Source organism: Nomascus leucogenys, chromosome 14 (genome assembly GCF_006542625.1).
Source record: "Nomascus leucogenys isolate Asia chromosome 14, Asia_NLE_v1, whole genome shotgun sequence".
NCBI classification, from domain to species: Eukaryota; Metazoa; Chordata; class Mammalia; order Primates; family Hylobatidae; genus Nomascus; species Nomascus leucogenys.
In genome coordinates, this window is record NC_044394.1 from 23,104,518 (window position 1) to 23,132,154 (window position 27,637).

General features: G+C 35.3%; 1 long non-coding RNA gene across 1 annotated transcript in view; it reads left to right on the forward strand.

Moving 5' to 3' along the window:
• Nucleotides 1–27,637, forward strand: part of LOC105738564 — a 557,312-nt gene that overhangs the window by 115,682 nt on the left and 413,993 nt on the right. The window contains exon 2 of the long non-coding RNA XR_001114387.2: nucleotides 25,380–25,441. This is a non-coding gene — a long non-coding RNA (uncharacterized LOC105738564). The remainder of the gene's footprint in view (nucleotides 1–25,379; nucleotides 25,442–27,637) is intronic.

Consider the following 27,637-nt stretch of genomic DNA (forward strand, 5'->3'; position numbering starts at 1 on the left):
TCATGTGCACTAAAGTATATCAAAAGCTTGATGTGCTGAATATTTATAATTTTACGTATGTTCTTGGGATAATATTTTTTCAACAATATTTTTAGTTTTTATAAAATTGACATGGTATACTTGGAAACTTTGCCAAATGTAGCTCTCTAAAATACAGAGCTCATAAGGGAAATAAACTAACATTTAAAGGTATAGAACCCACCCTGGGCAAATTTTTTCAGTAATCCACATGAATTATGCCTGTCATGAACTATTTTTCTCTCTCAATCTTTCTCCCTTCCTTTTCCTTTCTCTTTATTTCTCTCTGTCTCTCTTGCTCTCTCTCACAGACACATACACACTAACACATATATGATGCAAAAACTTCAGATTATGTTTTTATAGAAGTCTTTTAAATTTAGTGACACAAAGTTTTTCTTTTCTTCTAAATAATTATTTTGTAAGGATGAGAATAACCAGATGCTTCCCTTCTGGATATTAGTAATAGTGTAATAAGTAAATAACCCCAAGAAAAACTCTAACCAAGTCTCATTACACTTACGTTGTCACCTGAATTCTATAATGGAAGGGAGAAGGCTGTAATTCATTTTGTTATGCAGTTTTTAAAATGAAGGGAAGTGTTTTACTCAATGGGAGTTTCTTGGCAGGCCGATTTTCCAGGTAATATAAGATGTCCAAGAAATAGTCATTCCGAATCAATGTAGTCACAGGGAAATAATAGTAGTAAGAGAAACCCATCAATAAAGTGATATTATGCACCATCCAAACTCCTGGTGAGGAAAAGATTTTATGGATTGAGAAAATTCTAACCTCTTCCAGATAAACGGAAGCAGGCATGATTTTAGAGTGATAGCAGATGTTGCCATTGTTTGTAAATATCCCTGTGCTTGTGAAATATTGAGACATTTCAAGCCTAGATCTTAGAGGAAATTTTATTGGTTTTGCTCAGATATACTTGGGGGAGTTTCATCAGTTAGTTGAAGTTGTGTAATTGATTGTGCTGATATCAGAATTGAAATAAGATATTAAAACAAGGTAAGCTTAAAATTCTTGTCACTGACATTCTTACAGATGATTTTGAAGTATCTCTGAGGCACTGTTTTACATAGAAACACTGGTTTATTGAGATTGCCCAAATTTGTTTAGTTCATTGGTTTAATAAACATTGAAGGTGCCGATACTTTCACGATACATTCTGTAGCATCTGCATACACCATTAAATAGGAGATGGCATTCTTTGGATGTCGATTTAATTATTTAATATTGTTTATAAATAATGTTATTCTAGGAGTTGTACAATATCCATTTGCTACACATAGGCATTTTGACCGTAACACTTTTTTCAAAAGTGATGTAAATGTATTAGCTTTCCACTATTAAACAGCCTGCCAATATTTCTGAGTTATTATAATCACTTAAATGAGGAAGCCAATGAATGAAAATGATTACCTAAGAGAACAAAGATCTTATTTATTTATTAGAACTAAGCTCCTATGAGATGGCAGAAGCTCCCCTCATGAAAACAAATTGCATCAGTAATCCATTAACCGAGTTTTTTGTTTCTGTTTTTTCCCTAACACTTCTCAATGCATTGAAAACATCATTCGATTTTAGACCACTGGGAGCTGCTAAATACACTTACTACTATGGGATTGTTTTGCAAAAAAAATAAAAATAAAAATAAAAAGGGGAATTTTTAAGGTGACCAAATATCAGATAGATTTATGTAGAGTCTTATATATAGGTATTTCTGTGTATTTGTGACCTGTATGTCTGCATGGATGCAAGTTGTGCATACAGACACACACATATGCACATTCACACACATACACACACACACCTGAGATTGATTAAAGTTAGAAGTGCAGTCATGTGCTTCTATTTTTTCACTTTAATGAGCACTCAGATTTAAGTGAAAAATTAAAAGGTGGTTGGTTATATTTAGCTGTAGCTGTACACTCAATATATGTTGCACACAGTAGGAAATGAACATAAAATCAGTGAAAAAGCCTCAACATTGCAGCTATATGCATTAATTAAAAGAAGTTTGTTAAACTAAATTTGAAAAAAAACTTCTTTAATTGTGTTTACCCAAAAGCCTTTTCTTCCTAATTTAAATAGCATAAACATCTGGACTAAAGCAATATTAGAATCATGGCAGTAGTCAAGCAAATCTTGTGGAAAATAATGAAATTAGATCCCTGGTGTTGTGACAGAGTAAGGGCAGGATACATCAGTTCGATGTTAATAAAATTTCCATGAATGACTGAATACAATTAAGAAATTGTCAGTTGCGGCAATGAACTTTTGTAGCTCATAGATGTTTGCATCATTTGATTATGCTGGCAATTTAAAATTGTTTGTTAGTGTCTGTGTTGGGATATTAATTATGACCTTTATTACAGCCCACAATTAAACTAGTCATATAGCAACAAGCAAACTGTGTTGTGATACTGAAGGATCTGAACTATTTACAAAGAGGTCTGTTGGGTTTGGAGCCACCAGTGCCCTTTCAAACTGGAAATGATTTTTAAAAGATGCAGTAGTTGAGAAACCACAACAACTGGGATGAGTAAGCCCTTTAATACAAGTATTTCTTTTTAATAGTGTTTTAACAGTTTTGATTGCTAACAACATCTGTAAAACTGGAAAAAAAGCATTTTTAACTGTGACTCTAAGATAAGCTTTCCCTGTTCAGGAAGAGAAAACAATTATTCATTGGTTAATTAGCTGTAAACAGCTTTTAAAAGACACATCCATTATATATGTAATTATTTGAAAAAAGGCTTTAATGTTATTTGTACTAATGCATAATTATTAGTGCTTGCTAAAAGGATTAACAGGACTTAGATGACCACTATTATTGCGGAGTAGCACAGTGAAGAGATGAGATTAGCATCAGGAAGGAATGTGTTATGATGAATCAGATAGGATTTTTTTGTTTTTGCTTTGTTTTTTCTTTTTTGCACCCCGTAGTAGAGGTCATGTGGAGTCACATTATATTTTCAGAAACAATGTGTTTCAACCTCAAGTAATAGTACTTTTCATCTCTGTTTTTATGACACATAAAATATCTCACTAGACAAGTTTTTCTCCCAGAGTTATATTGTTGCTATGATTTATTATCTGTTCATTTATTTGTTTATTTACTTATATTTACCTTTGAGAGCTTTAAAAAATCAACACTAAGTTATATTTTAAACTTGTGGTTATTAAAAACAAAGTAGTTACCAGTAAAACCATGAGCTATTTAGTCTCACTTGTGCTTATTGCAGCCACTGTATTATATTTATTAGATCATGTACCATGTTCCCTGTGGCATGTTTGCTATTTCACAACCATTGGTAGAAATTAAGTACAATACAAATAGTTTGGTCTAATGTTTGAATTTCAGTAGATGAAGTTCATTGTTGACCTGCTTCTAGTGTTCAGTGATTTGGTTGAAACAGAATAACTTGGATATTTTGAAGTAGTTTGGGTATTAGCTTTTCTCCTCCCTGCCCTCTATGTTTTGTTTAGCTTCCTCTTCCCATTACATTTAATTGGCTACCTGATACCATTATTACAGATTCAAAGTTGTGCATTTCATGCTGCAGTGATGTTGATAAAGATATTACATAGCCTGGGGCAAACCCAGGGCTTTTGTACTTTTTACTACTGTATATTATAATTAACTCATCTTAGGTGGGCCAAAGGGTTGTCATGGGCTTTCTTACCACAACAGCCTGGATTTGATTCCACTCAAGAGCCCCACCACCCCCACCCCAACCCGCCAGCCTTGTTTTTTTTTAGAAAGAAATGAAGTTCTGGAGCTTTGGTTTCAGGATTTGCAAACCTGTTTCCCAGGGTGCCAGTTAAAATCCCAGTGGTGGTGACTCATCTCCTTTATTTCTCCTTAAGGCCACTGTGAGATGAGACCTTGCCTGGAGCACTGTGTAGACAGAAAAACGATTGCATATTCCTAATAAGATAGGCTTTCCTCCGAAGTCCTTGATCAAGTTTTCTACTGCAAACTGAGAATGTTAGTGTGTTTGTAAGTCACTCCAGCCTCTATTAGAGAGCAATAATATTTTGAGTTTGAAAATTTTTGGAGCATTTGGTATGAGCTTGCCATCTCTAAGCATTGCAGTTTTTATCTTGAGTGACAGTGATGGGGGCGGGGGCAAGCCTGCTTGGGCTATCACATTGGCTCAAGTAGCTAAGCTAAACTCTCTCATGCCTTGAGAGACCTTAAATGTGACATTATTCCAGTGTCTATTGAACTTTGAGTGTACTTGAGCACTAGTCAATCTGCTGAATTATCAGATACCTCACCTCAATTTCTCCCCCATCTTTATCATGTGTCCTAAATATTTGAAGGAGGGGAAGGTGTCAGGAAAATTTACCTATACAATCCATTCATTTATTAAATATTAAAATTCCAAATTCAAACACAGCCATGGCCTTTGGCGTACAGGGAGTTGTAAATGAATGCTGTAGCACTGTTACTTTTGTTAGTTGACAGGGAAATTATTACATTTTTAAGGATTTGTGAATTTAAGCATAGATGATTACTTTGAACGTTGGGGTTTTGCAAATGGGAAGCCTTGTTCCTCAATTTACTAATTTATTTTGTGATCTGTGACTAAACTGAGTAAAAATGCAAATAGTACAAGGCCCTTTCCATTTTATCACCGGATCAGTTTACTGATGGGAGGATCAGAGTTACTGAACACTCCAACACTCTTGTGATTCCTAAGTAGTTGGGCATTAAAAGCCGCTAAAGTGAAGACTAGGAAGATTGCGGTGGTTCACACAGGGAGGTTTAAATTAAATCTAGTTATTTATTTTAGGTTTAAAATGAAGAGTCTCCATCTCAGGTTTATTGGCCATTGTGACAGTACAAACAGGTCTCTTCCCCATCACGTGCAACAATAAACTGTATTGCTGGGAGGTGGCAAACTCATGCAAAAAGGAAAGCACTTGGCAAGGGCTGAGTGAATAATGCCGCAAGCTTAAAAAGACCCTGTTAAATCCCTTTGTATGTTATTTGTATACAATTTCTGATTCTTAAAAACTGAAAATTATATTTTTGATTCTTTTTCTTCTCTTGCATTTTTGTAGTGATCAAATAAGTTTCCTTTAATATTATAATATTAAAAATAATTCAAGAGAATGTATTTTTTCATATTATATATTAAAATGAAGTTAGGTCATCAAGGGAACACTAACGAGGGACCCTATTGTTGTATGGTGCATTACTATATATGATTAGAAATATTAGGGGTCAAATGAAATCCTGATATGATTTAATCAGCCTTTAACATGTGATTTATTCTGAAAATCCAGTAGAGAAACTATGAAAGTCCTCTACATAGTAGCCATTCATAGATTGAAATGCCTTTTAGTAGAAAGAATGGAAAACGTGTTCCCAAATAGCAAACATAATCCCAAAAGCAATCCACGACCCATATTCAACATCTCAACAATATGAGATGGTGATATGAAATGTAATATGAAATGATCTGACTTGGCATATAAGTTGATTTGTTTAGCATTGTCTCTTTAAAATGTCTCTTTTTAAAATTATACTTTAAGTTCAAATGTCTCTTCTTTAGAAATTATTGAATCAGACTAAGTGATGTAGCTCATTTGTGCAATAGGTCAGGGACTGGGTTGCAGGAAGCACACACATGCAGTCTACAATTCATTACCCGAAACCCCCGAGACGGAGATGTGTTCAGAAATTTTCTTTTAGAAAGGTACTATGGTGCATATACCGCCGATTATGCAATATCTCCAGCTGGGTCTGGGGCAGCACCCTATAATCAAACACATTCATGTTTCTGCATTGCAGTGTATGAATATTCACATTGAGTGGGATAAATAAAGATTTGAAATAATCTTCTTGAAATTAGTTCAGGTCTAGTTTTGCTGCCACATGAGTTATGAAAAGCCTTTCGGAGCTTTCTGTTTTCACAGTTGCAGATGGGAGATTATGGACCAGTGTTTCTATACTCAAGGAACCCCTCCAGTTACCTTTGGTGTCATAGGTTTTCATTTTTATTTCAGTCAGGTCATAATGTGTTGCTTTAATCAAACAAGCGAGTAGAGACAAATATGGCAAGAAACTTACAGGTAGACCTATTTTTTTTTAAGTCAACAAATATTTATTGATTAACAAATATGAGCCAGGCACAGTGCTGGGCACTCAGGGGGATGTAGAAGAAGTGGAATCATGGTCTCTGCCCTGCTAGAATTTATAATGAAATTAGACACATGAAACTTTCTCTGTCTCGCTTTCTCTCATACACACACACACACACACACACACACACACACACACACACACCCCTGAAGAATAATACCAAACATATATGAGAAAATACCAAATTGAGTGTTCCAAAGAATACATGGTTTAAGTCAGCAATGGCAAATAGGTTTCAAATCACCTGCCAAATCTTATCGATTGGCAGTGGCTGCTTCTGGCGCTAATATCGATGCTTCTAGCTAAGCCTGAGATTAGCTGCAAGAGTCTCCTTATTGATTATCAATGTATGGCTTGGTGGCAGGAGAGTGGAATGATAATAGGCCTAATATTTGGATCTCTCCAGATCTAGGAAGTCAAAGTCTAGGAAGGATTTCTTTTTGAAGACGGATAATAACTGCTGTTGTAATTTATTATTATAGTTTAATTATTCTTTGTCCATTAAAAAAACCCCTTGGGAGTTAGTTATTTTCAAAAGTTTAAGAGCATATTCATGAAATTACCACCTGTGTTTAGAATTTTAAGATCCTTTAAATAATTATAGCATCTTTTTGGGGTGCACAATTCTGAGGCTATAATTTTAGGTGAGTATGGGACAATAAAATTTAATGTAACAAACTAGATTTTAATCATATGGATTAGTAGTTGAGAATCTCTTCAGCTTAACTTTTTTGTATATTCATTTTGTTCTGTTTTATATGTTATCTCTTATACAATATGAGTTATAAAATGTAGCTATGCTAATTAGATGTGAACCTCTCTTCCAAGAAACAATAATCCACTTTGGGGTTGTTACCCTAAGCCTTGTCTTCTTTTGTTTCCTTTCATTATTTCAGGAGCCCTGTTTGCACTTGGTACATTGTAATAGGAAGTCCTTATGATCTTGTTGCTTACATTCTTTGGCTCCTCAGTCCATCTTCTGAAATGTTTAATTATGATGAATGTGGGATGTTGGAAAAGGCCTCATTCCCATGTGATTGTTATGAAATATATGTACTGTATATATAAATGTGGCAAAAATTCATTAATAGCAAAGATGTAACACTCCATGTAGCTTTCCTCTCTCACCTCAAGCATTCTCATATGACCTAATCACAGAAAAACGTGTCAGATTTTTCCTTTACTCTGGAGTTTGACCTCTTCCCATAAGAATTGGGTTTTGACATAAGCTTTCTCCAGTTCCGACTGTAATATCTTGAAATCTTATTTGAGAGATTTTTTTTCCTTGAAACTGTATTCTCAGATTTGAAAGGAAAACATTCTTTTAGTCTTGTAAATTTTTACATATTTCCCAGGTTCATGGTAAATTCTGTGGTGATGTAATTTTATATCATTAACAAATACTGAGCTGAATATTTTTAAATGAATTCTGAAAAGTTCAAAGTTCCCTGCTGCTTGTGTGAAAGGTTAGGCCATCATGTTTAAAATAAGAAAAAATGGAATAATAGGGGAGCCACAGTCATCTTTTATTTCTCTATCTTGGGGAAGCAGCAGCAGGGATCAAACAGTTTAACTATGACAGTGCCCTCCTAACCTGCCGTGTACCTCCTTGGGCATGAGAATGGACAATCCAAGGGACCCGAAAATGTGCTCATCCAGACACTTTGAACATCAAACTGGGCAATCATATTTATACTCAGGGGAAGCTAATTCATGGCTGGCCACAGAATGGCATGCAGGCAACCAAATGAAATGGATTATAAAATTTGATTGATATAACAAATGAAAGTTAAACTGTCCCCTAGTGCATTTAATTCTGAACTGAGAAACTGTGATCAGGTAGTGTAGAATTATAATTTATTTCTGTTAAAAAATAGAATATTGACTCATACACAAGAGTTTTAGTATAGAAAAATCATCAATTTTAACCAGATACCAGCTAACGAATAGGCTTTATAATCAATGCAATACACATTTATGCTAAAGATATTAAGTATTAATGTATAATATTTTAAAATTCATCTTAATTGGTGAGGATGGTAGATACGGATAAAGGCAATAATATATAATTATGTTACTTGTTCTAAAAAATAATAATAAAAATAAAATGCATTTTAAATTCTTTCAGCTTTGAATTTATTTGAAACTCATTCAAAAATTAATATGGGATAATTATAAGCATATGCAGATACAAGGAAATACCACTTCTATAAGGTAAACACAAGGACTATAATGGACAGAATAGTATAAAGAATACATCATGTAAAACAAAACGTTGAATGTAAGTATGTAACTTGGTTTAAGGTATGTTTGTTTCCCCCCCTAGATTCATATAGAATCTAAAAACAGGCTCATGAATCTCAAATGATATAATTTGACTGAACAGTACAATCTGTTAATGCATTGCATGTTAATATATTTTCCTTATATTGAGGTGTCTGTTGTTTTATCAAGTATATTTACTGTTTCAGACGTGTTTGATGATGATAATGAGCACACTTTCACAATGTTTTGTGTGGAGCTGTCAAATTAGAACATTTTTGACATCTACTCATACATCTAAATGTGTCAGTGGTCTGTAGTAGCCTCATATGTGTATTAACATTGATAAAGTGCCTGTGACAGTCATAAGGATGTACTTGTACATCTCCAACTACAGGGAGTGTCACTTACCAAGGACCCCAGCTGCTGTGCTCTGAAATCTACTTCAGAGTTTGTGCCAAGGTCATGCCTCCCACCAGCCTCAGCCAATCACTGAGCTTTGCTACATGCTGAGTCAGTCCTGTTGCTGGGACCCTTGGCTCTCTTCTGGCCAAGGACTCCTCTGTGCTTGCTGAGCAGTCTGGGAAGCTTCTACCCAACCCTCCTTCCTTCGTATTCAAGCTGCACCGTGGTCTGAGGATTATCTCAGCGTCTTCTGTAATCCTATCTTGGCATCTGCTTTCCAAAATACCCCAGCTAACACAATGCATTTAGTTTATTCTTATTCTTTTTGGAATTTAATTATTTGTCAACTTTATTTTTGTCAACTTCAACAGGCTGTAAGTTGCAAGGCTGTCAATAAATGTTTAATAAATTCATGAATAGATGGCAGGCTTTCTGAAATCTAGCAAGATTCATAGATGGTGAAACTCAATTATAATATGCTTTTGTCAACTGTATGCTCCCAATTTTACTTAATCTCTATCTCAAATTTTTTTGATAGTTTTGATTTAATAGTTTCCAAAAATGATTACTGCTTGTGATTCACTAAGGGTAGGGCCAGACTGATTATTCATTTACAACCATACATATGTGTGTAACACCTGTGAGCACTACTGGCTGGGAGAAAGAGAGGAGAGCAAAGATGTGTAAACATGGTGCTTTCCATCAGGATGCTTACTATGTCACTTGACCAGAAACAAAACAAGCAAATAATTAACACCAATAGGTGAAATGATTTGAGACAAAGCACCTTTTTCACACATAGCCAAGGGAACTCACAGACAAATGGTCCACTTGCAGGCAGAGACTATATGGTTAGGTTTCACAGTTTTCTCAATAAAATGAAACCCTACTGCCTGGTTACTTGGTTGTCTATGATTGTGGACTTCTAGTTAGCAATGTAGAGTACTTGTACCCTGATTAGTGAGTGCAGTCTCAGTCATTGGCTATATACCCTTGCTATTCAGAGTTTAGTCTGATGACTAAAGCAGCATTAGCATCACCTGGAAGCTTCTTGCAAATGCAGAATCTCAGACCTAACCCCAGACCTACTCAGCATCTTCAACAGGTGATTCACATGCAAGTTAAGGTTAGAAAAGAAATATCTTGGAGTCTAACACTTAGATTACTGACGATTATGTTGCTAGGATGAGACTCAGACCATGGAGGTTCACAAATTACTAGGAATCTCACCTAGAGTGGCAAGATTCTCAACTAAGCATTGGATCTCAGACTGACGAAGCAACACTGCATTACTCTTTATAAAAATTTGTTTATTCATTTTCTATATCCTGCATTGTTACCAAAAAGGCTCAAGGTGGCTTATAAGGTATATATAATAAAATATTTTAAAGAGAATAATAATAATAGCATTGTTGGAAATACTTGTGAAGAGAAAATATGAATAAGAAACAGAAGCCATCGAAGAAGAAGATACACAAAACTCATGCAAAGAGATCTAGTATCTGTGTTTTATTTTGCAATAAGAAGGTTGAGGACAATGTCCATTACCTTAGTGAAGGCCACCTGTATAATATCCCTTATGAGACAGCTTTCCAAAATTTAGTGACAGGAAAATCTTTGTCTAATTTGAAGAACTGCTGTGCTTCCTTCTTAACGATAATAATGCTTTTACGAGTTACTGTGTTTTTCTCCCTGACTTCCAGAAAGCACAGGGCCAAATTTTATGGCAATCATGAAAACTATTTTAACCTTCACAACTGGAATATTTTCCTTTTCTTTCTTTGAATACTTAAAATAATTTAGTTGTATTATACATATTATTTATATTATAGCCCAGTTTAATTCACTTTTGGAAGAAATTTTTTTAATCAACATATAATCAATCAACACGTTTTGTTTCATTCTGAGTATTGTTGAAAAGGATGAACTTTCATGTACCAATAACAAGAATGAGTTACTCATTTATTTTTAATAAAACTGATTCAGCTAGTTTGAGTATTTTGGGCATATCTAACACAGGGTTACTTCTGAGGGAAGGTAAATTAAAAAGGAATTATAATATTGAAAACTACACGTAAAGGAAAGAGAGGAGCGACTATGAAATGGAACAAATTCAGATCTTATGTCATTGTGTACAATGCTTCACTAGAATCAGTTTCTTTGTATCAGCTTCTCTACTCTGCTGATGTCTAACCCTCAGAAGTGAGACAGTTGAGTCTGCTATTTTCAGTGTAGAAAAGGACACATCCACCAAGACTGTAGTCCTACAAAGTTTGCTCTCCTGCAAAAAGATGTGTTCTTGTGGACAGCCATGGCATGGCCTTGGGAACATGGAGTTAGGCTATCTACTAGCATGTCTTCAATGCACCCAGATGCTGTCCCACCCACCTCAATACATTGCCATTAAAGTTCTATCCATTTAAGTCTTTGGGTCTTGATTAAATTTAGGTAGTTTTAGCAACACCATTAAATAAAACTATTTTCCTTCATTTACTCTTTGGACGAATAAAATGTTTGCGATAGATTTCGATGTGTGGAGATGGGAGAAAGGCTGAGGATGAAGCCTTTGGAGAGAAAAAAGGGAAAGATATGAAAGAGAGGATGATGGAAAACTGGAGGAGGAGGAGAAACTAGAATTTTCTCGTTTATTAATTTCTGCACCTTTAGTTCAAAAATGGTGAGCATGTTCAACTAATTACTTAATTAATTGGTTATAGAGTATTTTTCAGAAAGGGTCTTAACAGTCTCAATATAAACCGACTTGCCCTATATCCGTGTTATCTTCCTGCTCACTTCTGTGGTTAAGTTCTGTGAATCAGCCTTAATTTTAGATTTTCTTACTTGCAGCCAATTGTATTAAACATTAATGAAATTGAAACTTTATCATTTAAAAATCTGTGGGAAATTAAGTTTTGTAGTCCAAAGTATTTGCCCTTAAGAATATTGATTCTAAATTATATCACATATCAAGACTTTAAGACTTTATGATTGCATGAATGATCTATGAAAGAGACATATAGCCTTTTCCTTTATGATTTTTATGTGAATGATTATTAGTATGTGTATATAGTAAATGTTGAGTAATTTGGCTTTATTTTTCTATTATGTTATAATGATCTTTTTAATTATAGAATTTTAATTAAATTTGGCAGTATTTTACTAAAATTCTTTACCAAAGAACTTTTTGCATGTTCTGCTATATTGTTTTCTTGAAAGTTGTAAATAAAACTATAGGCCATATCTATATAGAAGCCTCACCACCATTATTACGTCAGCTGTTAAATAGCATCTATTTTGTACTGGATGGCTGTCAGCCTGTAATTCTTGCTTTGTTATACCTTGAGTATTTTATAGTTTTCATTACATTTGTAGTATTTCTGCCCTACCCTATCATTGCATTTTTTAAATGGTGAAATTGAGTAATATAATCTTTATTTAACTATGTCTTATTGGACCAGAGGTTCTCAGTCTAGGCTGAGAAACATCAGGGGAGCTTTTAAAAATCCAATTGTCCATGCCACACCCCTAATTAATTAAGTCAGAATCTCTGGGGTTTGGACCCAGGTATCGGAATTTTTTAAACCTCCCCAGCTGATTTCAACATGCAGCCAGGTTTGAGAAGCACAGGATAGGGCAGTAAAGCACATCTGTTCTGAGCCACTCCTGTTGGCCCCAATAGATTCTGCAAAAGATTCCCTGCCTCAGGCTTCATGCCCATTTGGTTTGTTCCTGTCCTGCTTCCTAAATCAATTTCAAGCCAATATCTTGATACAGTGCAGAAGATGTGCAAGTATTTTGTAGCAGGTTTTACCTAACAAAGTCATTGGCTTACTACAGTATGCCAAATTCCAAACTTTGTCTTTTCATAGGCATAAATAATTGTGTCTGACGTTCATTATAAATGCTGTTTATGAAATAATCAAGTAAGCATTCTGGGGAATTAACCACTCAAATTGGATCTGCTATTCAAAAATTATGTATGTGACCCACAGGTCAGGCATATATATATGGAAAAAATATATACATACACACATATATATTTGAATACTTGTTGTGTTTGTGTGTTTGTGTGTGTGTATGTATAAAATCTTCCCTTGAGTACAGAAGGATTAGTCTTGGTTGTTGTTAGGAACCTCAAAATTGGAGGCAGGAGCCTGAACTTTCTCCCTTGCTCTGTGTCTGCCTCTGCCTGAAAATTCTATCATTTTTATTGTATAGACAGTTAAAAATGTAAAATCAGGTGAGATTGATTTTTTGTCTCTCCACCGCCCACATTTTTTTAAGTGCAGAAGCTCGGGATAAATATCCTTAAGTAAGAAAGTTTAAGTGCCTATTCTGACAGTTACAAATAATTTTATACAACAGTCAGACAGACAAATTGTGCCGATTGTCTGTATTTCTTTAAAAAAAAAAAAAAAGGAGAGAGCAAGAGAGAAAGTCTGGCCTGGAGACTAGAGTAAATCACAAAAGTGATCTCAAGTGAACAGAGATAGATTTCTGGAATACGGTGTGCAATGAAACCACTGACCTCTTATACATGGGTTCATGTCTTTTTCTACAGAAACAGATGGGTAATAGCATAATGCCGAAATCATGCTCTACATAATATGGACCTAGTGATTGCAGACCTGATTGCTTGCCATATGGTTGCTGAAGGGTTGAAGAGAAAATGGGATGATATGCAAACCCTTAAAAGCAACATTTTTATTGAATGGCCATTACATTAAAACCCAAACTCTGCAAATGAAGGCAAGAACTGTGGTGAATAATGATGAAATAACAAAGCAATAAAAGCAGCAGCAACATTGTATGTATTTTGTTTGCGATATGCAAACGAAGGGCAGACCTATTTTTGTCACTTTGCCTAACATTATTGTGAGCATTAGGGGGTAAGGTGGTGGCACATAAATGCCTTTAGGGCAGAAATACTATGTGTGTCGGGCATTGCTACATTCACTAGGTCAGAGAGAGAAGATAATAATCACGTGTCCCAGAGGAACTGAATTTCATTCAGAAGCTACCTGCAGTCTGTGACTATCCCCCTGTGAAGTTCAGTCTATCAGCAAGAAGGTAGTAGTAAAAACCTGTTTGAGAGTCTAGTGTGATCATGCAAAATGAGGAAGCGTGTTTACTTTTTGCCTTTGAATTTCCTCATGCAGATTTTGCTGCCACCTCATTGTTGGCAAACAGGTGTATGGGATAAGGCGGATGCCGTTTCCCAGAGTGTATTACAGTTTAGTTGAGCAGCTGTGATCTGTTTTGCTCTGAGTTTTGTTTTTAGCATGTTACTGGGAACAGATAGGTTATTTTTCTTTAAAGAATTTTTTTATTAGCTTGCTTCAAATTTGCATACACTTCATTTCCTGTCTCTTTAACGAATGTCTTTCAATCATGCAAAATCATAAGAGTTTGTGCTCTCAGAAATGCAACTCAAATACATTAAACTAAACCTACTTAGAGTGTGTGGAGAGTAATGAGGTGAAAGGTAAAAACTCAGTCCTTCAGTGAGAAGTCAGAAGCATCTTATTTTATTTTAGAATATAAGAGCTACTGATCAAGGACCAAATATCCACACTTAGTATATATTATTATGCTAACAAATCTGTGGGGATTTGGGGACTTTATAGTCCCTTGTGCCTACCTATGAAGGTTCATTTTTAAAGAATTTTTTTTTAAAAGCCTACATATGGCACCTTGCTATGAATTAACTTCCTTATTAAACTGTATGTAATTTTTAAAAATTCCTAAATGCTAAACTGTGATTAGTGGGAAGTCTGTGCAGTTTGCTTTTATTTTCCTCACTCCTTGTTTCTTCTGAACAGCTCCATTGCTTTAATTCATATTTCCAGAAGCAGAGACATCCCTTGAGAGTTTTTAATACTGACCAAATTCAAGTTGTCAGTATTAAATAGCTTGTATACATTGTGCCTGCCCATTGTTTATAAAAAGTTTATTTGAAGAAAGAGACTGAATTTGGCTAATATGAAATTTGGGAATGTTCTTTAATTTACCTGAATTTTTATCAGTAATTGTAAAGGATAATTAAGAGTTCTTATGTTAAGTTGGAATGGGGTAATAATTTGCATTTTTAGCAAGTTTTCTGTTGATGTTATCAATCACCAGGATCACATTTTTAGAACCATTGTCTATGTTTCAGTGCCTGTGATCAAGCAGAAGCCTTAACACCATCAAATATTATTGATTTGAGCATAAAAAGAGTTTGGGAAGTCTTGGATTTATTTGATGTTTTAAAAATAATGGCCTGCACACTTAAGCCAGTTAGTGAAGCCACATTGAACAAAAACAAGTCACCTCTATTTAAAGTAGGGTGAAGGTAGAGGAGGAAGACCACCTTATCCCTGATGAGATGTAACTTTTTGTGTTTCATCACTGTTAAAAGTAATCAGTAAGGTCTGCATCCTCTGAAAATATTCATCACTTAGGTTTGGCAGCTGAGACCTGTGCACCTTTGAAATCCCGTTTGCTTTTGCTGGAAGAATAAGAATTTCTATAGTGTTCAAAGAACCCCATCCACTTAAATGAATCCCAGAATTGTTATGCATTTCATCAGCCTCATTGCTTTTATTACTTTCTATGGCCTAAAGAATATGACAAGTGTAGTATAGTATTTAAGACATTTTATGTATGGCGAAAGAGTTTTTTCCCCCCAGTGATGAGGAAAATTTTCTTCCTGCCTAGAAAGCTGATTTTTATACAGCTTGACTAGTGACATATCTCCTGTGTGGAAGAAATAAGTTTTGCATAACTTTTAAGCGCCCAGGCTGACCTATTTAACAGAAACCCAGTGCTACATAATGTATTTAGGTCAAGTATTGCGTTTGAGCTTCTCATCACTCTTGTACTTGTCTTGCTTTCTGTGAAAACCTCAGGTATATCATACATACAAATAGAGGCTGAGGGATGTCGCCTGACATCAAAATGTAATAAGCCTCTATATATCATAATTGTCATATCACCCTGTTGTATCACTGGAGTTTAGAAGGAATCTAAGATTTTAATGAAATATCTGCCCTACTGGTTTTACTTTAAGGCATTCACAATGCTACTATTAAGTATTACTATGAGAACCTGAAAAGAATCAGTGGCGTTAAAATGCTTTTGAATGCCATTACTATTTGGAAAACTTTTCTTTAAAAATTAAAGAAAATAGTGGTCTGCTTTTGTTTTTTGGTAACTTTTTATTTGAGAAGTCAAATTATTAAGTTTTGCAACATATCTCTAAATATTGGCAGAAATTTCTTGGATAGAGTTTGAAGCCTGAATATGGGCAGTGTCATTATCTGAACATGTTGGAAGATGAATCCATCCATCTTATAACAATACCTCATTGTTTCTGAAATTCTTAAATTGTATAAATGTGAATTTGAAATAAAATTTAATACTTATTTTAAACTAGCTTCTAACAATATTTATCTAATATATTTGTTCCCCTGGTCTAAATAGAGAACATTGATCATTATTATTATTTTTTAAAATTGATGCTAATTATATCTCCCTTTTATTGTTGTACTTATATCCCACTTCCCATTCCCCAGGATCCCAAAAGAAGTGCTTGAGCTTTAGGTCAACCCATATCTGGAAGGGACAAAGGAAACTTCTAATTTAATTCTTTAGTGTGGGTATGTAATACACTAGTATTCCAATTTTTTTGCTTACAAAACTAAGATCCATTTGCTAAAGAGGATCAGTCCGTGGTGTACTACTGGTTAGAAATCCACTCTCCTGCCTTGTTGTGCAGAAATATCATGGCTGCAGAACCCGGGCTGTAAAATCAGTGGGTCTCAACTCTGGCTGCACATTAGAATCACCTGGGGAGCTTTTGAAATGATACCAGTGTCTGGGCCCCACCCCAGCCCATTAAGCCAGAATCTCTGGGGATAGGGCCTGGGCAAGGATTTCTTTTCTTTCTTTTTTTTTTTTAAGCTCCCCAGGTGATTCTAATTGTGCAGCCAGGGTTGAGAACCAGTGTTTTAAATTAAACAGCATACAAGTTTGTCCTCAGTCTATAGGAATCACTTTCTCAGCAATCACAGCTCTAGTCACAAATTGCCAAATGAAAATTAATTATAAACGTGGAGGGAAAGAGAGTCCATGTTATGAAATCCCTCTTTGCAACCGACCTATACAAAGAATCAGACTGAGGCTTGAGAACAGAAGCTCTGAGCAAGAGTTATGAATATGAAAACAATGACTACCCTGGATGCCTTACCACTGCCTTGATTCACAAGAACTGGTGAAGCACAGTGTTAACGTACAAAGCCAGGCAAGTTACATACCCATTCCGTTCCATCATCATCGTCTATAAGATGTGGATAGGAATAGGATGGTTAGAAGAATTAAATTAAAAATATAACACGTCTGATCTACTGAAGGCATGGTGAAATAAGCGTTTTAAGATAAAGAATTAAGAACCACAGTTCTTGTTTTAGGCCGAATAGGCAAACAGTAAATTTGTCTGTCATTGCTTTTGTTTGGCTACACAATGGATAGATTGAAATGAATATTAGAAGGTATATTATGCACTTTGAAACCAAATATAAGTGACCTTTAAGTTATCTGTTATTTGGATTGTGTGCTCTCTGTTACGGCAGACTTTAAAATGTGAATTCCTCCTCCTCACCTTCCCCTTCCTATTACTGTTTTTTTTTTCTTTCAGATAAATATGATCTTAACACAGCACATTAGTATATTGCAATAATTGTAGGAGAAGAGCTTTTTGGTTATACATATTCAGGAGCTTAACTTTGTGAATATCGGTTGTGGCATAGTGAATGAGGAATTCCATTTGCGGTGTGGGTAGTGCATCTCAAAGGATCACATCCACTGCTATGGCTCATCTTACTTTGCATTTATAAACCTATACATTTGTTTTTGTTCATCAGACAGATAGCAAATACATATTTGCTCTATGTACTTTAACTATGATTTTTAATTTTAATTATTGGAAAATCTCATTTATCAACCCTAACTGCTAACGATTTATCACTTGCATATTTTATAGAAGTGGTAATTTATCACTTGTTATTTTTACAGTATTAGTAAATTTACCGGTTCTTTAAAAATAAAAGAAATATAGCAAATTTTATTCACCTTGTTCAGTTATGTGTGTGCATGTGTGCGTGTGCGTTTGTGTGTGAGTTTTAACTTTTATAGTGGTTTTTATCTAATATCCTGGTTTAAAGTCTACCACTGAATTGGTAGATTTATTATTATTATTTTTTGTAAAAGCATTAAAATAGTGTCAAAATTATTTCTTTAAAGAAATACATTTTTCCTTTATAATTGAAAGATTTTTACACACCCAGATGCTTTTAATCATTTAATTTAGATAACTTATGGTAATGCTGTCCTTTACTCCATAATCTAATAATTTCAGAGGAGAGCTGCTTTTAAGTGAAATGGGTAGTGTAGTTTTTGACTTGGGCACATTTAGAAGCATTTCTTAAATAGGGACTTGTTTATGTTTTATATAGTAACGACCCCCGTCTAAGAATCTGTATATTAAGTGATGCTCCTGCGTTAAACCTTGACTTCTCAAAAAAAAAAAGAAAAGGAAAAAAGAAAGAAACACCCAAACCAATTTCAAACTGCCCTTAGAGGAGTAAAAGTGTTCCATGCCGTGTTCCTTCATCCTCATCCCTTTGTCCTGTTCCCAAGGCTGTATCTATGAGTCTTCATTTTGATTAACAGCCTTTCTCAGGAAGTGGGAGGCAGAGACTAAGAAGCTAAACTTTCTTTGAAGTGTGTGCTAAATGATTCACAACAGTGTGAATGAATCAATTTCTGCAAGCATTCACAACCTTTTAAATATGTAGTCTGCCAAATCTTTGTTGGACTACATTCAATTTTTTTTTAAAGCACCTTTCTCCATGACACCTCTCTTTACACAGCCCACAAGTATACAAGCCATTTGTAGTTCAGCTGCAGTATGCCTGCCCCAGAGATGCTGTTTTGGGAGAAACATTTAATATTAATTTGTCTTTACATTTCAATGTGTTAAGCTTTGCCTCTTTCATTGTCACCATTGCCATTTTTATTGGAGTTCATTTAGTGGTCCAAATTGTTTAAGAAACTGCCAGAACAGTTCTTTTCTGTTCACCCCATTTGATTCACAATTATGTATCCTACATGATGCTGAAGAGGGATTGCTTTATCCAAAATGGAAGTGAAAAGTATTTCTTGAGTATTTGTTACCTTGAGCAACAACTTTATTTATACTTAGGTAATTATGTATTTAGGCAAAAGTTATTCAGTTCTTAAATGCATCACTGTAAATTATGAGAGTTCATTCTCAAAACTTACCTGAGAACCAAGCCTGATCTCCAGATGGTATCATTTAACTAAGGGCCATTGTCTATTTAGGGTGAGTTGGTGGCTGTATTTCAAGGACAGCACCATCAACACTCAGAGGTTGTCTTTTATTCTGATGACTGGTGATGTTCTCCCTGTAAAACTATACATTTCCAAGCTCAAATTTATTATCTTCATCCTTGCTTCCTTTACCAAACAAAGCTGATTTCCATTTTTAGATTTTTTTTCTCACCCTTAGCACCATCACTATAACCTAGTCATTTAGTATATAAAAGAGATGTAGTGGAAGGGGTATTAAGAACCATTTGCAAAGTAGTTCAAAGGCTAGTGTGAGTTCTCTGCAGGTCATGTAAGGTCTAGTCTCCAGATACTTGCATTAGAATCACCAATACTGCTTACCAAACTAAGAGACTTCTGGCTTGTCCTCAGTTCTGAATTCAAGATGCTGGAGGTGAGGCCCCAGACAGAATCTGCTCATCAGGCTCTCAGGTTAAGCTTGCTCAAGTTTGACAACATGCTATGGAGTTTTAACATTTTCTTTTGATATCTCCATTCATTATTATGAGTAACCGACTGCATTGCATAAGCAGGGAATTCATTCTGACCATAAATTTGCTACAAAACTACACAATAGGAAGATAAGATTGGCTATCAGGTAGTTATTAATACAGTGTATAGAAAAAGAAGGAGAAAGATTAAATGTTAAATGCAAATTATGTCTAAGAAATTTTTCATGAAAACTAAAGGATTCTCATTAAGAAGAAAAGAAACTTAAGCCATATTATTTCATGAAGATTTGTAGTTTGGGCACTACGTTCTCATATTCTCTTGTTGGTCATCCCTGTCCCTCCCCTCCATCTCCTCTCCCCTTCTCTCTTTTCCTCTCTCATTATGGAACTGTTATGAGTTATCTTAGAATTTACATTCTGAAAGTTCATTGAATAACTTTTTATTTCTTTTTGTGGCAGATAGATATCACCTTAAGTAGCACCAGGAGTTTTTTTGAGAGAAGAACCAAACTCTGACCTAGACTTAGACAACAGTTAGTGTCCCTACAGTGTGTAATAGAGAATACCAATATATTGTATAAGAATTCAAGATCCTGTGTTATTTATGTCAGGGTACAAGAGAAATGTGATTGCTATATTTAAAAAACAAACTTATTTACAGCTTGTTTTAGCTTCTCAGTATTATAAAATATTATTTTTTCTTTGTCATTTCACATTTTAAATACATACAGATGCAAATTTAGGGTTTAGTTATCACTCAAACAGCAGGGATGTTTCCTGTTGGGTGAGAAATGGATCAAAGATTTATTAAGCTGCAAAACTCAAATGGCGTTTAGACAGGGAAAGCCAGTGTCTGGTGGGTTACTGTCATAACAGTATTCCTTTTTTTCATGTCCACCTGAAATGGAAGCTTTACTTATCTCCTGTGCAGACTAGAGTGGTTGAGTTATAAACTTTCCCCCAGTGATGCCGTACAAATTTTGTTCTTTGAACAATTAAAGCCAAGAAGACCAGAAAAGCACAATCACATCTCGATGGCCTCCATGCATTCCCTGGTTGATTTTCTGTGTACTAATTATTCTCTGGGTGAGTCGAATTTGCTGTTACTCAATTGTTTACATCATGGTTTATTCTTCCCCCAGGGGAGAGGATGACGGTGCAGGTACTAACAGCTTTCTCTCAAGTGGGTTTCCCTGAGACAAGGATGCATTGAAGAGAAAGGGAATGGGGAAACAGAGCAGGGCATATGGTTAAAGCTAACATCTACCTACTACTTACTCCACAAAGTCGATGTCCCTCAAATCAAAGAAAGTGGCTTTTGTTGCCCCACCCTTCCATTTGTCAGGCAGTTTTTCTGTGGGTTGTAGAGTTTTAACCTCTGCGGTGAAGTCGATCCTGCCAGGCTAAGGACAATCTTGCAGAAAAGGAGGCAGGAGCCTTTAGTTGCCAACTCTCCTAGCAGCTGGGGGATGGCTGTGCCTGGGCAAAGGAGTCTGAGTGGAGCACCAATAGCACCCACTTTTTGCCTTTTGTCTCTCCACTTTTCAATCCATGCTTCGCTCTGTTCATTATACCACTATTCTATTCAGAAATGTCAGTGACTCCTCACTGTCTAGAGAACGCATTTCTGAATATCTATTGCTCTTATCTTTTAAATTTCCAATCTTTCTTTTCACTGCTTTTGCAGCTCTCCCTAAGTAAGCAATCCACCTTAGTCCTACGTATGTTGCCTAAGTTACTTCCCTTGCTCTCTACCTAACTTACTTTTTCAATGATTCCTTCATCTTAAATGCTTTCTTCTTCATGCTTTGAAGTTAGAGTCAACAAAACTGTGATTTAGTCCCCATTCAAATACATTTGTGCTTGGGTAAGTTAGCCTCTTTCGATCTCGGTTTCTTTACCTATAGGAGGGACTGTTCAGCTCTTAAGTTCAAATGAGATGCTGCATTTTGAAGCTTTATCAAACTCTCCCCAAAATACTCACTTACAAAGGGAGTTACTCACAAGACCCTATGCTCCCTTTATTTTATTAACTTTTTTGTATTTATTGTGTCAGCTCTTTGACATTTATCATAACTACACTTCCATTAGGAGGCAACATCATCGATGGGCACACCATCTTCTTTGCAAAGGCAGGTATCCTTGCTTAACCAGCCTCCATAATAGCTAATGTAGAAGGTCTTTCATGGAGTTTTATAAATTAACATGCTTGTTTTTAAATAACAAAGCTCTTGACAATTCCTTGTGTCTGGACTATAAAACTATGCAAAGAAGGTGAATTTGAAGCCCAGATAATTATAGTTGAAAAATCCAGATAAGTTTAGGTTTACAGTTAAAACAGATACTTAGAAGCTGATGGTGATATATAATAAACAGTGATCAAAAGCTAACTGGAAAAGGGAAGTGTTTATTAACAGGAGAGACCTCTAATTGAAATATATGTGGGAAGTAAATAATTCTAGTTACCAATATATTAGCAAAGAAGTTCCCAAAAAGTTGTCTCCCAATTATTTGCTTTAAAAAAAATTTATCAAGCTACAGCCAAATAAAAAATATTTTAAAAAATACTTTCAATTTCTTTGGAGATTTTGAGTTTGTGTTACACACCCTCTCTCAAGAATGAAATATTTAGTTAGGATATCGGATTGGAACTGTAATGTCAAAGTGATCAGAATCAGTAGGTTCATGATAAAGGCAGTACTATTAGGAGTTATTTATTATGTTCTTAGTGGCTGGGGTTCATGTTTTGAAGTGTATTCCATCATGCCCCAAGGGTATTTATAGACCAAACTTCTTAGCAAGTCTGGCTTTCATGATTTCACTCCGTGTATGGGGCTTGTACAAGTGGCTACTGAACACCAGCCAAGATGATTCACTTTTTATCACAAGATGGAAAACTTCCTTCAGTATGGTTCTGTCTAGAGGTATCTGTTTTCTGTTACTGGTTAAATACTAGTGACATATAAGGTGGTAAGAATGCATTGAACATGTTAAGATAAATAGTTTAGGACTGTTTAAAAATCTGAAACTTGGGATTGTAATGAAAAAATACAAGCGGACCATTTCACAATAAACTCAGCTTACTCATTTTTCTCCTTTACCTTCCACCTGTAACCCTAACTACAGAGATGAGAGAGGGAAAGAAATTGTGAAAAACCTAGAGAAATGCCTAAATAGCCTTACTATCTACCATAGTTAGCATTTATTTCCCCTTAAAGCAATTGATGGTTTAGTTATGTTTCTCAGCTAAAATTTAGAAGATAAGAGATAGGATATTTGGATTGTCATATAGAGGAAAGCATTGCTGTCAAATACATTTTTGAAGCTGGAAAAAAATGAAATTGAAACAGAACACCCGCTACTTTAATTCATTTAAAAAAATGTTCTTTACTTGCTGACTGGAAATATTGTATTTTCAGAGAAGAGAAAGTGCTAATCTAAATGGGATAAAATGTAATGATTCACTATGCAATGATACGAAATCAGAAATATTTTAAATTAGATATTTCAGTTTGTGGCGGGTTAGGTGCTTTTTATAAAAGTGATTTTGCTCATCAGGTGGTGCATATTTTTCTCAAATTGTAGTAAGGAGAATAAAAATCGGCTTGGCACTGAAGATTTCTTTTTTTTTATTGACATCTTTAGCTTGTCTTCATGCCAGTAAATTGCTAATTATGTGTTTCTGTTACTGTGGTCATGCTTTTATTACATAATTGCTTCAAGTTTAGCTCAAATCGCTAACAATATTTATTTAACCTTTTTGTGCATTAGATAAATTTTAATATATAAAAGCTTTGGAACGAGTTCATTGACTCTGTTATGATTAGCAAAATCAAAAGGATTCTAACCTTTTTTATAGTTACATGAGTTGGTCATGTTTTCAGTGAGATTGCTTATAATTATTAATTCGAGCAATAGCAATCATTGAAGTAGAAGAGAAAAACTACAAAGAAAACTTTATAAAAACCTAGGGTATATTCCAGAAAAATAAAGTGATCTAGCTTGACATAATTGAAAATATAAAATTAATAATTTGATTTTTAATATATGTCCATGTTTTTCAAAAACATATTTGATTAAGTTATGGATAATTCATTTACCAAGCTGCGGCCATGCCAACCCCCGAACGTAGGTGTAATTTTTGTCAGTGTCTCAATGTATTCATAAATTTTTCTCGTTTGTTTATTTTATGCAAACCATAAGAGACATTTTTCTCAGTGAAGATTGCCTCTTTATTTTATTTTGAAATATTTGTATATTTATTTCATTAAATGAGATAATGCTTTTTCTTATTAACATAATTTCCAGTACATTAAACATATTTCTCCACAGACAGAAGAGAGGAATCAAATTAAATGACAGCTAAATCACTTGCAGCAATTTCAACTGTTAAAAGAAATAAGTGTCTCTGTTTTCTTTGTGATCACAAGATGTGCTGTAAAGGGAAATGAAATACTAAAGAAAGAAAGGAAAACATAAAGAAATAATGACTGACTTATTGCAGTAATACCACTGAGAGAAGAAAAATTCACTACAAATAAAAGGAAAAATAATATAGTGGACTTGAAAGTTACCAAATTCATTTCTTATTGATGAGTTCAGTGGAAGCCTAATACTAACTAAACTGATAAAAAAAAAAATCAATGCAATAAACTATGAATGATGAACGTTGAAATAAATACTTTTCCTGTGGAAGACCATTATTCTAAATGTCTTTAATTTTTTAATAATTCATGTCTTCATGTTTATAAAAAAGGAGGCATTATTGCTTGGTAGACTCAAAAATGCATGTAAAAGGCATCTACTAGAATCCTGTATTTAGTAATAAGTCCAAATGATGTTGGTGACCTTCTGATTTTTAGTATCATGTCCTGACTTTAGGTGCATTAGGGGGAAGCGAACTAGAATTTTAAAAGCCATGCTGACAAAGGATGCTTGTACATTTATACCGCATACTTACTCCATTGTACGTTTATACCGCATACTTACTCCATTGAGGACAAACTGCTTTCCAAAAAGATAATTAATCTTTGGATCATAGAAAGCAAAGCTCAGTGTATATATTATATATATGCATGTATACAGAATGCTTATGAAAATTCTGGGGGACAGTGATGGTAATTCTTGACAAAATCAACATTGCCACACACATGCACATACATACATATGCGTGTGTGCATGTTTGTGTCAGTCAAGTTGTTAACATGTTCAAGTCAGAGCATACAGGTTACCTGGATCTGAGTGTTTGCAGGTGGGCTTATCCACTTATTTTCTCTTTTCACACATCATTAAAAAAAAAACTAGTTAATTTAATCAACACAATCAGAAGGCAGTCAATTAAGTAGAGAAAAAAAAATCATTCCAGCCATTTTTACTTAATTGGTTCTGACTGAATTAACCTTCTAATACAGTTGATCTTGTAGTACGCTCTTCTGAAATGCCTCTTTCTTCCCTTCCTTTCCCCCAGTTCATCTACATCCTAACATTTCACCCTCCTCTCCCTTTTGTCCTCTCCTTGGCTCCTTATTGGATTCTTCTTCTTTCCTTCAATATGTTAAGAAGCCTTTTCCATTGGCCTGTATTCCCATTCACTCTCTTCTCTCCCCTTCCAACACACGTGTACCTTACCTGGCCCCACTGAAAAAAAAAATGCTAAAGCTGATTTTTCTTTTTTTGACTTACAGACATTTGAAACTATTGCTTTGCTGAAAACGTCTGACTGCCAGGCTAGGATGTGACACTTAAGGTAATTGTGATTTTTTTTTCCACCTTTAGAGACCTCTTCATCTGAAAGGTTCTTGGGTCCCCACTTGGTGTAAAGTTTTGGCCATCTCTTGAACTGTTTCCTCCTCAGTATAAAGCCTTTGTGAAGGTGTGTGGGAGCTGCAAGGCAAGCAGTTTTCTGAGGAGTTGGGGGTAGGGGTGTAATGTTAATGTTCAGGAATCCTTCTCTGTGCCCACTTTGGAAATACTTCCTCTTATCTTTCATTCAGGATGCAGGGGATAAGGCAAAAGTGCAGGCCACATGCAAGAGATTTTGAATTATGCATTAAGCTGATAATGCCCCAGAATGCAAGCTTATGTCAATAAATAACTAGGCTGGCAGGAGGAAGGCAGTCACCTTACCAGTGCGGAGGGTACCACATAGAGAGAGAACTAGAGGAAGGCGAGGTGAAGGGTGAAAGGCGCTCACGTCCTGTTAGCTTGCTCTGATGAAGAAGCGAGAAGAGTAAGTTAATATTGAAATTACTCCCTAATGCCTATCTACTTTTAAATGGATTTAGCCAAGGTAACAAGACAATCTCTAAATTGGGCCCTGTGTGTTCAAGGATGCATGTGTGGCGGGGTTAGCCCTTCTGTGGAGCTTTATGTAAAGAAATTCTGTCTGCAGAGAAATTCATGAATTCCTTAATGGGACCCGTACATTCTTTAAAAGGGCAAGAATTTTTGTCGTGAAATTTGGCAAAATTCATAATGGGACACTCAAGGTTTTGTTTTACCAGGTATTCTTTTCTGATTATGCTGTAGAATAGCAATAAAAGTTAAGCAAGTGGAAGAAGCAGTATTAAAAGAATGCTATAAATTATGTCCCTGGCACATGATACAGGACTACCCAATGCTGATGAGAAATGATTCTTTTTTTTTTTTTTATTATACTTTAGGTTTCAGGGTACATGTGCACAATGTGCAGGTTTGTTACATATGTATCCATGTGCCACGTTGATTTCCTGCACGCATTAACTCGTCATTTAGCATTAGGTATATCTCCTAATGCTGTCCCTCTCCCCTCCCCCAACCCCACAACAGTCCCCGGAGTGTGATGTTCCCCTTCCTGTGTCCATGAGTTCTCATTGTTCAATTCCGACCTATGAGTGAGAACATGCGGTGTTTGGTTTTTTGTCCTTGAGAAATGATTCTTTAATCTTTGTGTTACTTCTCTTGCTTTAGTAAAATGCGTCAATAAACATGACTATCTTCTGTGAGAAATGAACAGTGGTGCACACGCCAGCATATACCTGCACACACACACACACATGCTATTGAAAAAAAAAATTAGTCCTGTTTCTCAAGGAAATGGAAAGTGTCTGGGTATGTGGACCCTGGGAGATGGATACTTGAACCTTTATCTATTTTTTCCTTACCAAAAAGAAGAAGGAATTTCATATGCATTTTTACCATTTTCTTAGTTTTAGACAGCAATTTGCAGCCCGTGGTTATGCAATCTGAAGCTTTTGCTCAGATTCTCTTAGCAATGTGTGCATTTGCGAGGCCAGTTCTATAGGCCCACATGCATATACGCGCTGGAAAATTAAAAATGGACCTGGAAAAACACCCTTCTCCTAGGAGAGTCATATCAAGCAGTGTTTAAATTAAATAATTTGCAGAGTGTGGGGAATAAAGCTTTGTAGCAGTATCTGGAGGTTATCTTCCCTTGGGAAATTTCTGCCATTTAGTACAATCTGGTGCGTGCCAATGAGACACACACTCATGCGTGCACACACTAGTAGATATATTTTATTTTACGTCTAAATTATATTTATTTATTTAGGTTATCTGCCATTTTATGTTTATGTTGAGGAGAAAAAAAAGAGACAAACTTCTTGTGAAGGGTTGAGGTCATTAAGATCCAAACAAAAGCAAGGAAAGGTTATTAGTGAGCAGAAATGAGGGAGGGCCGACTCTGGCATAAAGCCAGTTACCCCATAGCTTCTGGGGGAGCATGGCTGTGATTGGGAGACTGATCAAGCTCAGATCACTGATTTTGCTCCCAGCCCATTGACTGGTAGTAAAAGGGGAGCCATTGTTGTGATGAGATAATGTGAGTAGGTAAGCCACAAGTAGCTGAAATTAGTTGATTTCTTGCTTCTTGTCTCCCTTAACCAATATCAAAGCCAAATTGCATGTTAAGGAGTTTGTCGGTTAGAACCTCATGCTATGTTTC